This window comes from Scardinius erythrophthalmus (genome assembly GCF_964197995.2).
Source record: "Scardinius erythrophthalmus genome assembly, chromosome: 9".
In the NCBI taxonomy this organism is placed as follows: Eukaryota; Metazoa; Chordata; class Actinopteri; order Cypriniformes; family Leuciscidae; genus Scardinius; species Scardinius erythrophthalmus.
The window spans coordinates 22,513,813-22,526,910 of NC_138229.1; the positions used below are offsets into that span (position 1 = coordinate 22,513,813).

Below are 13,098 nucleotides of genomic sequence, written 5' to 3' on the forward strand. Positions count from 1 at the left end.
AATAAGTATATAAATATATGTGTCATTTGTCTGGGATTGTCTAACTACTAACTTGGTTAAGAGAACATTCACTAACCTGTGGCCAAATGATCGTTTTCCTGTGATATCCCATGAAGATGAGTTGAGTTGTTTCATATTCTGTGTTTGTGGAATTTGAGCTATTAAAAGAGAGGCTTTTGAATGTTGTGTTTTAAGTTCCGCTTCAGCGGTGAAGCTGTCTGAGGAGAGATCAGACACTCTTTTTCTAGCCACTATTCCACTAGTAAAACGGCCTCTTGACATTTTCTCACTGGTCCACATATTCTTTTCAGCGTGACTTAAATTTCATACAGAGATTGTTGAAGTGAAGGCTGGTGCTGCTGCTGCACTGTGCATGTTATACATGGCTTTTTCCTCTACCTGATGTAGTCAGTTGTGTAAAGATGGTTACAGTATCTGTGTGTTTTTACCGTGGCTTGTTTTGGATTTGTTGTCGTAATTTATAGCATCATATTTGCGGGGGGTCGTCACTGTATTTCTGAATTCTTCACATTGAGAGGAAGGAACCCCCTAAAACCAGCATTAAGCATTAATCAAATTCAGCTTTAATCAAATGCTCACAATAGCCACACACACACAATTCTTTAGTGGAGAATCTTTGTTCTCTTTCCTGCTATGATAACACCAGCCGGGAAAGTCCGCTAAATATAGCAAAGCAAAGCAAAGGATGTGTCATTTTTAGCCAAGTGATAAGAGAAATTTTCCCTGTTTTGCACCATTTGTCACCATGTGTTCATTGTGGTCTGTTGCTTATTCTTGTCACACTTTGCTCTGTTGAGTAAATGGCCCTGTTCATGGATCTTTCTGGCCACAACACTGCGGCAGACGGATCACCTTAGAAGAGTTAGTTGCATCTTTCCTTTGTCTCCTTCAAATGAGTCAGATACTGTAATATGTTATAGATACAGATACTGTATACTGTACTACGCTGAAAAAGCACATTGACCCTAAAAGTGACATCATCATTTTACAAGGAAGTTCTGCTCTGCAGTTTTTCTGATATACAATACATCCATTTAGCCCTTACAGTGATATATTACACACATCGGAAAATACACAGCATGGAAAAAACACATCACCCCTCCAGCCCCCCACCCCATCAAACTCATCTTTCCCACACTGCAAAAAAAAATGCTTTTCTTACTTAGTATTTTTGTCTTGTTTCCTGTCCAAATATCAAAATAATTCTTAAATCAAGATGCTTTTACTAAAGTAGTAAAATGCCATGAGATGATATTGTTTTCTGGGGAAATAAATAAAAATTAAGTGAGTTTTTTGCTTAAAACAAGCAAAATTATCTGGCCATGGGGTAAGAAAAATAATCTTGTTTCATTTTGAATTAAGATTATTTTTCTTACCCCATGGCCAGATAATTTTGCTTGTTTTAAGCAAAAACTCACTTAATTTTGATTAATTCCCCCAGAAAACAAGACATAATATCTTATCTAATTTTAGTTATTTAGTAAATGCATCTTGACTTTAGATATTTGGACAGGAAACCAGACAAAAAAACTAATTATAGATCAAGACATTATGTCCATTCAATATGAAAACATGGAAGCTGTTTATTTATTTAATATATTTTAAATCAGTGACCACCCCAAAAAACCTTTTGAGGGCCGCCTTTTCTCTCTCTGTGAATATTCTTTTCCTTGCTTTGCTTCTCCATGCAGGTTTGTAATTATTTTTGGGGAGCCTCCTCCTCTATTGTCAGTCAACTGTGACCTCTAGGTGGGTGATTGAAAGATTTAGGTTGGACAGAACGTGGGGGCCTGGACATTCCTATCATTCTCTGCCCAGGAGTCGAGCCTATCACTGACCGTTAGGAACTCTGCATTACAATGAGCATGGTAAACTCCCTTAAAACAATACCTGCTGAGTGCAGACTTCACTTATACTCAGTCATAAGAGGGAGTTATAATGTATAACATGTCCTGCTGTTGCCACATTCATGCTGAACTCCTGTTTATATTTGTATATCAAGGTGTAACTTTCTGATGCTACACCATCCATGTATGGCAAAGTTACATAGTGGTTCAATGTTATTTGAAATGTTTCATAGTTTAATAAGGAAAGTTAAGCAGCTAAATGTAAGAGGAATGGATTGGTCACTGAACGCGCATAAAACCGAACATTTCCTGCTCTCAACAAGCTGGGCTTACTTGCATATGTACAACAAGAAAAAAGCGGGTGGGGACTGTTGCCGTAAAGGAAATATTACACAGAAGCAGCATTGAGTTTGAGCTTCTTTCTACTCTTATAGGTGTGTGAGGAGGTTATAATGACCTGAGTCAGAGTTAAGAACACTAGGCCACTGTCTGCTCGGACACAGTTCCTCCCTCCCACCCAAAAGCTCAATCTGATTGGTTAAAAAAAACTGACTTTCTGTGATGTCACGCTGTGCCTTATGTCATGGTACCAAAGAAAACACCCACAAATACATATTGCTGCAAGCTAAAGATTGACTTGACCACCAAATTATTTGGCAAGATCTCACTTTAGTGAGGAGGTGCCCGTTTTGACGGTGTCCAAATATGTGTGTACCTGGTAAAGGATTCATCTCATGGCACATTATTTAAGTGAAAGTTCTTTCTCTTAAATAAGTTCAGAGTAAAGGGCAGTGCTTACACTGCCTATGAGGAGGAATTTACTGTTACTGTACTAGGTGGGTGGATGCATTAGCTACTTATTTCTGATTCAGTTCATGCTTGAATTTGCCTGTGTTATAAAACAGCACAACTGAAGTAGCTTTTTATTTGTTTATTTATTTATTTGATTTATTTTTAGTATTTTAGCGTTTTTAGTATTTCTTTCATTTATTAAAGATTGAGTGCAAAAGTACACTTTAAAAGCACTTTACAAACAGGAGTTTTTGAGAGAAGAAAAATTAAACCAAAGATAGATTTTGTGTGAAATTGAGAGGAACTGACTTAATATATTCACTAAAAAAAATCACCTTGAAACCAGTTGCTTATAAGTCATTGCAAAAAAGGCTCAGAAAGTGAGGTTAGTTCTGAGAAAAGCTCATTTGTCATTTGTTTGCAGTTGTCACTTGGTATTTCTATGCAATGACATTCAGACATTAAGTGTATAATAGATATAAAGATATCCCTTTTAATACCTAATTCAGTACCTCACAAACAGCCAGTGTTATATATAGATGCGTTAAATTTACAGTAAAGATATTTCAACAAAAATACATCAAATGTGAAATGTCACGGAGGGAATTGTGGTAGTGTTAATTTAAGTGTCTTCACTGTAAATTATACAATGATTTGTTCTTTTTTGCGTCCAAAAACTGTACATTTGACGGTAACTGTAAAATGTATGGTTAGATCTATCACAGTTATTCACCGAAACTTTCTGTTCTGTTAACCAATTAACAGTATTTTTCCACATAATAATAATAATCCACAATCATTTTTTACAGTGTGTGGTTTCTACTCTTAAACAGTTGGAGATGAAGATGTAAACAACTAATCAGACAACAGGCCACAAAATACTGTCTGACATCAGTATGCTACTGCCCTTGAGTAACAGCCCATGGAGTCACTAAAAAACAGACGAGTGCAGATTTTACTGAAAAGCCTCTGGAGTGTGATTTTGATTTAATGTGGCTAAGCACTGTTTTTGTTCACCCACAAAGCCTCCTTCATTTTGCTAATTGATTACTGAAGCCCGACTACTGTCAGCTCCTGTTCTCTCACTAGTGCTGATGCTAATCCCTCAGTACTAAGACCCTCACATGCACTTACGACCAATCACTAGTCTACATGACGGACCACCGCACTGATACTTAGTTCAAACTATGTGTGTTTCTACATCGAAATATGTTTTGATGTAAAATGAGTGACACATCTTTAGCGTTGTTTATGTCTTCATACGATTTGCATTATTTATACATGTCTGGGATTTCCTGACACATTTTGTGTCGTTTCAGTAAGTCTGTTTGAGTTACTTGTTAGATCTTTAGTGGTGAGTTTCTATAATTCACCACTAGGGAGAGCTGGATGATCACTGTTTGTGATCTTACAAGGTTTCTGACACATGCTAGTCAGTTTGATTGTTGAAAGGGTTCGTTCCATTCCATTTACAGACCTTTCACAATATGTGATATAATATGTAGTGCCTGAATACCACAATAAGTGCTTTGCAAGGTTGAATTTTGCAGTAATTGGCTATTAGAATATATTTTCTCTGTATAATTACTGGCTTTTTCAGTAAGAGAAATGTGATGCAATTAAGGTGTCTAGGACTTAATTTGTGTCTAGCTCTTAATTCAGGCTCTGGCATTTGGAGGATGGTACTGTCTAATTGCTCTATTAGGCATAATGCCCTTGAGCGGAGGCCACGGCTACTAATTGAGACTTTTCTATAGACAAGAAATTCACAGTATTGCACAGCTGATGGCTTTTGACAATAAACCAATTACTGAATGTTATTGGGGTACAGGAAAGGGTAGAGTGTGGTTGGTTGGATGGGAACATCATCTCTCCTGCTTAACCTGTGGGTCTCAAATAAAGGCTAACAGTTTGAGTTCCTTCATGTTCACATGATGGGACGCTATGGCAAGCTGACCCTCTGCCTTTCTTATTATTGACCTTTACACTCCAAAACCTCCTTTTTTCAGGGTACATTAAGAGTTATCCTTTCAAGCACCCAGAGTCAGGATTTGACACACAGCAGGATGTATACTGGGATGAACAGGAATGTAGAGACGCATCAGATCGGTAAATGTCCTCGGATATATTTAGTGGATTTAAAGGCTGAAGGGCATTAAGGCAAGTAACTGTTAATAAAATCTGACTAGTTTATTCGTTCAGCTCAGAGTTGTCCGCTCTTTAATGTTTTACTGTAAAAATAAGTCTTAAAGTCTTAATGCCCATTCACACCAATAACGATAACCATAAAGAGAACTATAACAATATTTTAGCGTCCACACAATTGGACAATAGCGTTCTGTCTATTCTAAGCGCGTTCTGCAGTTTTGTTGTGTTACGCCTTAAATGCCTAAGCTCAGATTGTGATTGGCTGTCAATGTTTTATCATTCATCAGCTGGAAAAAAAATTTCTGAAAGTGATTCCAAAAGTGCCCCTTCATGTCTACGTGAAGATGAATCCATTTCTTTTCCCAACAACCCGATTGTAACCTTACCAATCTGCAACAATCTCAAGCACACACTGTCACTCTATGGATCAGAACAGACTCTCTTTGTCACTGTATTGATGTGCTGTGATCACTGAGCTGTGGAGACTTGGCTGATGAATTTGGCTCAACATTTCCATGCCCTGGTTTTTCCCTGTGCTTGCAGAATACAAACTCCTAGTTTTCCCATGTTCCTGGACATAGAGGCCTTCCGGAATATGACTGCCCTTCTGATAGCTGCCTGATGGCTAAAGTTTTTTTTAATCATTATTATTTTGAAAAACATTAAAACTTCTATTCAGCAAGGATGCATTAAAGGTGACATATCATGAAAATCTGACTTTTTCCGTGTTTAAGTGCTATTATTGGTCCCTGTGCATCTACCAACCCAGAAAACGTGAAAAGTGACAACCCAGTAACTTTGTTTTGGTAAGCCTTTCTCTGCAAGCATGTCAAAAAATAAGCCAATCATATTTCGCTCTCCTTCTTTTAGGAAGGGGATCTTAAATTTTGCCGCCCCTTAATCTGCACGTTTCCACTCACGGCGACCCCATTTGGTTTACAACAGTGTAACAGTTTTAACGCAATGGCAAAGTTTCGAGCAAAACATGCAAACTGTTCTGTCGTTGGCTCCACAGACGAGCACAGAAGACTATTTAGAGTCCAGCCTCAGATGAGACGAGAGCTGTGGATTAATTTTACTTTCAACGGAAATCCCACAGAAACTGATGAATCAATGGAACTCCACAACAACTACATAAGTGTATCCTCTAACCATTCAGAAACGTCCAGGTGCAGTCTAAAAGTGGCAACCTCTTCCTGAGTCTCCCTGTAAGGCTGCACCTCGCTACTGGTTATTTCTGAGATTTTGTATGAGTGAGATTATTCGCGTGTTTTGTTATCGTATCCGAAGCGCGTGTAAAGAATCAGCCGTCTTCTGAACAGAGGCGGGGAGCAGCAGCTCATTTGCATTTAAAGGGACACACAAAAACGGCACGTTTTTGCTCACACCCAAAAAGGGGCAAATTTACCGAGCTATAATAAATTATCTGGGGGATATTTTGAGCTGAAATTTCACAGACACATTCTGGGGACACCATAGATTTATATTACATCTTGTGAAAAGGGGCATAATGTCACCTTTAAATTGATAGAAAAAATGGCAATAAAGACATCTATAGTATAACAATTTTTATAAAAAAAAATGCTGTTCTTTTAAACTTTTTATTCATCAAAAAATCCTGAAATAATTGTATTACAATTTAAAAATAATAATAATAATTAAGCAGCACAACTATGGAGCTTCTAAAGGGACCTTTGTCTTTTATTTTTATTTTTGCAAAGGTCCCTAAGGGCTATTAAATCAACATATTAGAATGATTTCTGAAGGATCATGTGACACTGAAGACTGGAGTAATAATGCTGAAAATTCAGCTTTGCCATCACAGGAATAAATTACATTTTAAATTATATTCAAATAGAAAACAATTATTTTAAATTGACATTGTCACAATATTATTGTTTTACTGTATTTCTGATCAAATACATGCTGGCTTGGTGAGCAATGAGAGACTTATGTAAAAATTGTACTGACCCGTGTCTTTAGTGTCTCAAGAAACATGTTTTCTTATCAATGTTGAAAACACTTTAAATGTTTTTTTTTTGTTTTTTTTTAAACATGATTTTCCAGGATTCTTTGATGAATAGAAAGCATTTATTAGAAATAGAAGTCTTTACTGTCACTATTGATCAATTTAATGAATCCTTGCACTGCTGCTCTGTTTTATTACTTTCTTTACTTTCCTGAACTTTTACTAGAACTGAATCCTAGTGGCACTGAACATTCATCCAGCATGTCTTCTTATGGAAGTGTGCTGCTCCCTGTATTCAGTGTGACATTGCTTGCACTATATCATTATAAGATGAAGAAAAACATTTAGCAAGCTTTAAAGCTCTCCATAGCTGCACACTGTTGTGAAATCCTCCATTTTTTGTAAGCGAACTTCATTGCCATGGGCTGAATGTTTGTCAGAGGTGGTAATAGGTGGAGGGGGTTTAAGGAGGGGGCCGAGGTGGGGGTCAAAGGCTGTGCGTTCTCCCTGTGTGTGTGTTCAACAATCCCATTATGATGGCGTAGAGAATCGGACATTTGGCTGCCCTGCTGAATACCAAAGTCTGCGTGGTGCACTGGGGTACCGAGGGGGTTCCTAGGGGGTTCAGAGAGCAGTCGTGCGGGAGGAGCGACATAGCACGTTCTGGCTGTTTTGCAACAGCGGTCGACGCACGCTAATCTACCTCGCTCGGCCAAGCAGCATGGCGGTCCCGATGCTGCCGCTGACCTGTCTGGTGCTCCTGAGCCTGGTCAGTGTCTCCTCTCAAATCCAGTGGTTCAGGTTTCGATGGGTCTCAGAGACGATCTCACCCACTCCTGCTGCCACCACACCTGCACCCATCACTATGGCACCAGAGGAGAGCATAGCCCTCCCAACCTCCCCTCCTCAGCCCACAGAGGGATCCGGCAAAGCCAGAGCTAAGAAAACTCTCAGAATGTGGAGTGGTGAGTGTCGGTGCGCTTTATAAAGAAGAATAAATTAGGAAAATACTGTAAAATGTTACGATAAAACCTGTTGATTGGTTAAATGTACATCACCCTACAATATATGGTGAAAAACTTTACATAGTTTATTGCATAATATTTAACTGAATTGTAAAATACTGTAAAATTTAAGTTTTTGCAAGTAAAAACTAAAAAAAAATGTATGGTGAAAAACAGTAAAAGGACATTCCCAGAAGTCCCAGTGTTTCGCAGTATGATTGTATTTAAATCATTTATAATTTATTACTAAATAATTTGGTTTATTTTTATTTTTGTTATCAGTAATGTTATATTAGTATGTTTTGTGTTCAATTTTATGTTAAGTTAATGTTTGTTGCATTATTTAGTGTTGTGTGTTACCCTGATGGTGTTTTATCTTTGGATGTGTGCTATATCTTGTGCACCATATGAATATTGACAATGTTTAGTGGACAGGCCATTTACAGTGAACTCTGATTCATCTTGTGGCTTTCTGTATTGTTGTGGTTATCTGTACATTTAAGGTAAAAAGGCAGATTTTGATAGTTCAAGTAGGAAATGATATCACTTAATGAAATGTGTGGTTATAAATTGTCAAATATACAGGCATCCAAGTTTAGAAACATTGTTTCAGTATTTTTTCAGTGAATTTCTGGCAACCACAGCTGACAGTTTTTTACCGTAAATTTAACTAGATGTTTTTTTACTGTGTGGGAATGGGAGATGAAGGGAAGTGGTAAGTTTTGAAACATGTTAGTGAAAGGCCATTTTCAATGTTAACCTATACTCAAAGATCCTCGTTGACTAAATGTAATTAGTTTTATTGAGGATTTCATAATATATTTTGTTATAAACCAACTGGAGAGATTTGCATATGCAAGGTGTTATTGTGTATCATTACGGTCTTGTTAGTTTAACTTGTTCAAATGTAATTTGGATTTTACTGTGCAGTTGAATCATTACTGAGATAATGTTTCACCCATGAGGCTAACAGATAAGCGCAACTTTACTCTAAACTCTAAAATGTTTCTAATTGTGCCACGCCGTTGTGTGAGATAGATCAGGATGCTGTTTGATGAGCTCGCTTTTCTCAAAGAATAACGCTAAATCCCTATCACATGATATTACAATAATAGGATTAGCAGCAGGAGGTTTTCTGAAAATTGGGGTCGCTGGTGGTCGGTTACAGGTCCACCTGCTGATTACAGGCATAGAGGAAGATTGTGAAATTAACCCTGGGGTCCAGACGTGTTCCTTAATTAAGATCTCATTTATTCCTTAAGATTTGTGCATCTTAAGCACTGTCTGGGACTGTACACTGTTTGTATCACTCCACTTGTCTCTGCACATTCTGGAATATATCCAGCTGCAGAACTACTGTGCCAGCAGTTTCAGAACAGAAGTGCCAGACCAGCAGCCACAGAATAGAGTTGCACTACGCCGCTACCTAGGCTACACAGTACACATTGTTTATATGAGCTACAACATTTAAAAAGTATATATATTATATATATTTGATCAAATTAGCGCATAGGATCAGCGGCAAGGATCAGACAAATTTCCACGTGCATCATCAAATCTAACAATTTCGCAACTCTTATATGAGCTCCGGCAGCCAGTGTGACTGTGATTACCTACGGCTGATATATGCATATATAAAGAGGATCCTCTCTCTTAATCTCCTGTTCTGACTTCTGTACCTCTTTACTATCAGTCAGATAGAGCATTTGCTAGAAACCCTGCAGCCCTGTAGAGCTGTTTATATGCCATTGTACCTCATTATCATCATTAGAACTCATGTCAGATTGAAACAGCAATTATTTCTTAATGTCAGTTTGAGGAGTCTTTAGCTTTGACAATGCCATAAACTAATGAGAATGTTTTACTGTCTATATAATGTGTTCATAATAATAATAATAATAATGTGAAACAGTAGACAAAGGATATTGTCAAAATCGGTGTGAAAAGTCAAGAGCAGTGAGATATTTTCTCTTTTTCTTTTGTTGTTTTATTAACATTAAATACACAGACAGCAGAAGGAATAATATGTTGCTGTCACTTTAAGACAATGCACAAATCCAATATACTGATACTGTACACATTCTCAACTGTTTACATTCATTTAAGACATAACCAATCATGTTTTGCTATGATACCCGCCAAGACGGTGATGTTGACATATTTTTGTGTGAATTTGTCTGTTTAAATGCGAGAAGACGTAAAAGAGAATTCAATTCAGCATATGGACGCTGACTGAGGCGTGGCATTCCATGTGTGCACTTAGGATATTTGGGCATAGAAAAGTTCTCTTTCACGTCTTCTTGCACATTAATGTTTAGATTGGCATGGCTTAGAAACATGAGCAAATGATAATCTCTTGTGATGATGGTGCACTGTCCCGAGCGTCGTTTACGCTGGCCCCGGGCCATCGAGCCCTGCCCAGTACTTTCGTTATTGTTTTGCGTATGTCCGAATTAGCGATGAGTGGCTGTTTGTACACAGAAGGCAAGGTGTGCTTTCTCGGTCTCACGTGCGGCTGTGCGCTATCAACACCCGGGTAATGATGCCGTAAATAATTAGTCATAATAGATGCACATTGCATATGGCACTCACAATGAACAAAGTTTACAAAGAGCGTGTTTTGACCACTTTTTTTTGGACCATCTCTGTTGTAATGTATTGGGAAGCCAGAATGTTCCCAGACAGGATATTTATATGATTTATGCGGCAGCTCTATCAGCGGCTTGTCTCCTTTCTTGCCATGCTGAACTGTGTGCAACACACCAAATGTGAAGAACTGTGATGTCAGCAGATTTACATACTAATAATTGATTGGACAGCAACTCTCATGTGAAACATGCAGAGTTTATCCATCGTCTGAAACATACATTAGCAGAACTCTCTGTGCCTTTGAAATCGCATACTGTTTGAGTAGGTACTACATTTGAATTTGAAATGTAAATGCAATTGAAATGTTAAAAAAAAATTCTATGTAGCCTAGTATGAATATGGCTAGTATGAATGAAATTCAGACGTACTAAATTTGCCATTTTGTTACTGTGACATGAGCTACCTGCGTCAGTTGCGTTGCTTCACTGGTGCGGGTTATTTTTTTACCCAGAACCGTACAAAAACATGCATGATTTTTCAATAAAAATTCTGTAAAACCATACAGTTTTTTAAATTTAAAATTCTGTCATTAAAACACTTCAATGCACTTCAGTTCAATGAAAACAGAATTTTTGAAGATTAATTTTTCATGCTCTGGTTCCTGCAATTACAATGAATGAGGGCTAAATCTTTAAAGCTTCAAAAAGGAAGCAAAAGCAGCATATAAAAAATGTGTCAAAGCTGTTTATGCAACTCGTATGCTGCATTCATAAATCTTTTGTATCTATGCGATTTAAGTTTTCAAATTATTTTTAAGTTGTCATTCATTGAACGTTTACATCTTCTCTAGTTCTCCTCGGTGTAATCATGGAGGATTAAATGTACTCAGAATAGTTGTACTTTCAATCTTTTCAATAATTCAGTTGATAATAAATATAAAAAAAAATAGCTGCAAGCAGCAATACAGGGGCCAAGCCCTTAAACGCACCGCAAGCAGAACAAGTATGGCGCACAGCAAGCACAGCCAGCACATCATGTACATGAAGCACAGCAAGTACTGTAAGCACTGCAGCGCAGCATATATTTAAGCACCAACAGCAGTGCGGAGCCAGAAGAACAAAAAGAGCAGAAATTGAATATACATGTAAATGTACATCAAGCACAGCAGCGCAGCAAGCATTTAAGCACCAAAAGCAGTGCAAAGCCGGGAGGAATTGAAATGACAACTTTATACAAAATTTTAATGTTGTTCCACACAGGACTCGAACCCACGACCGGAATGATTCGAGATTCATGACATGTGGTTTAGCAACTTCCGCCACTCAGAGGACGTGAATTGGTTAGCAAGGCAACAAACACAGGCTAGCTTAACTTTGCAGACGAATATCTCGGGAATGGTAGCGAATATCAAAAATCTGTTCAGTAATTTCTGTGCGGCTCGGTCCAAAGATCATTTGATAAAATTTCTGTTCAAACTTTTCAAAAGTTATAGGCTAAAATAGCCATTTTCCAGATCTCATGACCCGTAGGTGGCGCTGTTCCCAACTTTGGCATGGAACCTCAGATCATGCTTCCGATGAAGTGTACCAATTTTCGTTTCGATTGATCAAAGTTTGGCCGAGCTATAGCTTCTGAACCAATTTTGAGTTGACCTCGTTAAATTTGCCACATCATAACTTTTTTTTTTCCAGTATAGCAAAAAATTCTGTTCAGTCATTTCTATGCGGCTCAGTCCGAAGATCATTTGAGCACATGTTTGGACAAAATTGGACAAAATTTGAAGGAGGAGTAGCGAAAAAACTGTTTTTCATTTGTTCCAATATGGCGGATAGTCACATTGTTGGAAAATGACAAATGAGATATCGACGGAAGCGGCATAAGCCAAGGAAAATAATGAAGCAAAGAAATCAAAATTTGAACAATTTTTTTAAAAGTTATAAGCGTTTTTGCAAAAGACCTTATATCTCTGGAACACTACGTGGCGCTGTGTTCAGTCTTCTCATGTACCTTCAGGGCATTGTGTCAATCATCCATACTAAATTTTGTGAAGATATGTCAAATAGTTTAAAAGTTATTGCAAATTATAACAAAATTCAAAATGGCGGACACGTGGTACATTCGATCTTGACAAAATTGGCATCCACGGATTTGGCATGATGCAAGGAATCCACAGATACCACATTTATGGTATTCTGACAAACTGTTCAAAAGTTATTGACCAAAGTAGCAATTTTTCATATCTCATGACCCGTAGGTGGCGCTGTTCCCAACTTTGGCATGGACCCTCAGAACATCCTTCCAATGAATTGTACCAATTTTCGTTTCGATTGATCAAACTTTGGCCGAGATACAGCCTCTTAGCCAATTTTGGGTCAACCTCGTTAAGTTTGCAACACCATAACTTTTGAACAAAGATGAATAAAACAAATCTGTTCAGTCATTTCTGTGCGTCTCAGTCCGAAGATCATTTGAGCACGTTTGGACAAAATTGGACAAAATTTGAAGGAGGAGTAGCGAAAAAACTGAATACTGTACTTTTCAAAATGGCCACTACTGTAATGGGCGGAGTCTTAATGTAAGGAATTGGTTGTGATCAGCATGATGAGAGCAATCAGGTGTACTATGTCTCATTTCTGTGGATAAAAGGGTTCAAAAGTTATAACCATTTCAATGTTGAATTTTTGAACTGGTGGTGGCGCTATAGAGTTGGTCCTAGAGACCAACTGCT

The 13,098-nt window shown here is 37.8% G+C and overlaps 1 protein-coding gene across 1 annotated transcript in view; it reads left to right on the forward strand.

Annotated features, from left to right (window-relative positions):
- Positions 1 to 13,098, forward strand: part of col15a1b (collagen, type XV, alpha 1b) — a 62,569-nt gene that overhangs the window by 11,819 nt on the left and 37,652 nt on the right. The gene's annotated exons all lie outside the window — the stretch shown is intronic.